Here is a 2,500-nt window from a genome sequence, read left to right on the forward strand (position 1 = left end):
TAGCTCTAGAATTACCACAGTTATCCAAGTAACGTGGGTACGATCTAAGGAACCATAACTGATTTAATGAGCCATTCGCGGTTTCACCTTAATGCGGCTTGTACTGAGACATGCATGGCTTAATCTTTGAGACAAGCATATGACTACTGGCAGGATCAACCAGGGAGCTGCGTCAACTAGAGCTGAGCAGCCGGCCGCCCGGGAGTGTGTCCCGGGGGCCCGCGCGAACACGCAAGCGTCCGCTCAATTATTCTGCAAACAGGAGGAGGCTGAGCTCCCCTGCACAATACACCTCGAAACCCTCTCAGGTCCCGGCGGCGCGCAGCGCCGTCCTAAGTACTTGGTCGGGTTCGAGAGAGGCGCAATCGCCCGGAGTTTGGCGAGTAGACGCTTTAGGTGCGACCACCCGTGCTCCCAACTGAGCTTGCCGCTGCCGACAGAGGCCCGGGAGCGTGCTGTCGTGGCATTGCCGGCGGGAGACAACACGCGCCACCTACGGTGGCCGGCAGCTCCAACGCCAGCGCCACAGAAGGACAAAAGCCCCACTTGGGTGCCGAAGCGAACTCTCCCAGCACAGCGCACGCGCCAACACGTCCGCACAGCTGCGATACAATCCACCTGCGAGAACCGCAGAGGCGACCGAGCAGCAGACGGCGTCGCGGCGCCGAGCGCCGGGCGGCGGCGCATCCTCAGCGCACACAGTCCTCAATCGGACCAGCACACTGCAGATGTCCACCGCGCTTCGCACCGGGCCCGCGAGGACCTACTTTGGCCGCACGGCGCCGCGTGCAGGGTGCGCCGGCGCGCAGCTGCGCCGCCTGCCGCCTCCGTCGGCCGGCGCGCCTGCCACTGGCCGCCCCCACCAGCCGGCTGTAGCGCGTGCGCCCACGCACCGCGCGGCCAGCACGCCGGAAGGCCCCCCCTCACCGGCCGGGGACGGTCCCACCCAGCCACCGCCGCGTATCGCTTCACACCCACATGCCATTCACGTTCGTGGGCATGGTGGGTATCGCTGAAACAACCGGTTGGTAGCTCAACCGATCGTCGCCATCACTGATTCACCTCTAGCGAGAACAACCGCACCACAACGGTTTACCAGTTCTTCATTTGCGTAACGTCACCAGCAAACGTAGACGTCCATCGCCATTTGCAAATTCAACGATTGTTGCATGCCTGTGTCAGGTGTCACGACACACTATGTCTGCCCACATACACGCAACAACATGTGCACGCTTCGCGAACACGTGGAAGGTGGCCCCCGTACGTATGCGATGTCCATTGCGCGAACGACTGTCAACCGGCCTCTGTCGCATGTCGCAGATGTGGAACGCAGTGCACCATGCTATCACGGTGTGTGAGAAGAGACGACTACGTCTGACAACACGCGCCACTACATCAACAGACGGCTCATGCTGATCGCCATCCACGGCATACCATACTGCAATCCAGCTCTTATAGGGAGACGACACGTAGCTGAGTGCACAATATTTGGACCGTATGGTTCGCCGTTGTTGGCGCAGTCGTGGTACGGTCACACATGTACCACGATGTATCATTCAGTACATGAGGACCAATGTGCGGTACAGTGTGTGATTTGGACGTACAACATCAGCGGACAGTTGCCACAAGCCGTACCACAACGTAGGCTGTGCTTCGCCATGCGAATGCCAATGAACAACTGCGAAGGGCATTGAGCATGTACGTCCTGCCGCCATCCGCATTACAGTGTATAGCTGCAAGGTGTTTAACATGAAGCGATACTCTGGGGACCGGGCAGTGCGAGTAGCAAACTATATTGCGGGGGTTGCAGTTAGGCAACACTACACTAATTTAACGCGTCGTATGACAATTACAGAGCAGGTTAAGGCCCAACGTGTGTTGGGTTAAGGCCCAACGTGTGTTGGGTTAAGGCCCAACGTGTGTTGGGTTAAGGCCCAACGTGTGTTGGGTTAAGGCCCAACGTGTGTTGGGTTAAGGCCCAACGTGTGTTGGGTTAAGGCCCAACGTGTGTTGGGTTAAGGCCCAACGTGTGTTGGGTTAAGGCCCAACGTGTGTTGGGTTAAGGCCCAACGTGTGTTGGGTTAAGGCCCAACGTGTGTTGGGTTAAGGCCCAACGTGTGTTGGGTTAAGGCCCAACGTGTGTTGGGTTAAGGCCCAACGTGTGTTGGGTTAAGGCCCAACGTGTGTTGGGTTAAGGCCCAACGTGTGTTGGGTTAAGGCCCAACGTGTGTTGGGTTAAGGCCCAACGTGTGTTGGGTTAAGGCCCAACGTGTGTTGGGTTAAGGCCCAACGTGTGTTGGGTTAAGGCCCAACGTGTGTTGGGTTAAGGCCCAACGTGTGTTGGGTTAAGGCCCAACGTGTGTTGGGTTAAGGCCCAACGTGTGTTGGGTTAAGGCCCAACGTGTGTTGGGTTAAGGCGCAACATAGGTTAGGTTAAGGCGCAACATAGGTTAGGTTAAGGCGCAACATAGGTTAGGTTAAGGCGCAACATAGGTTAGGT

At 57.7% G+C, this 2,500-nt stretch overlaps 1 non-coding gene across 1 annotated transcript in view; it reads right to left on the reverse strand.

Moving 5' to 3' along the window:
* LOC124587602 overlaps positions 1-166 on the reverse strand; it is a 1,910-nt gene extending 1,744 nt beyond the window's left edge. Inside the window, exon 1 of the ribosomal RNA XR_006975519.1 lies at positions 1-166. This exon is cut by the window's left edge and continues 1,744 nt beyond it. This is a non-coding gene — a ribosomal RNA (small subunit ribosomal RNA).
* Between the last annotated feature and the right edge of the window lie 2,334 nt (positions 167-2,500).

The sequence above is a fragment of the Schistocerca americana genome, unplaced genomic scaffold, assembly GCF_021461395.2.
Source record: "Schistocerca americana isolate TAMUIC-IGC-003095 unplaced genomic scaffold, iqSchAmer2.1 HiC_scaffold_606, whole genome shotgun sequence".
NCBI classification, from domain to species: Eukaryota; Metazoa; Arthropoda; class Insecta; order Orthoptera; family Acrididae; genus Schistocerca; species Schistocerca americana.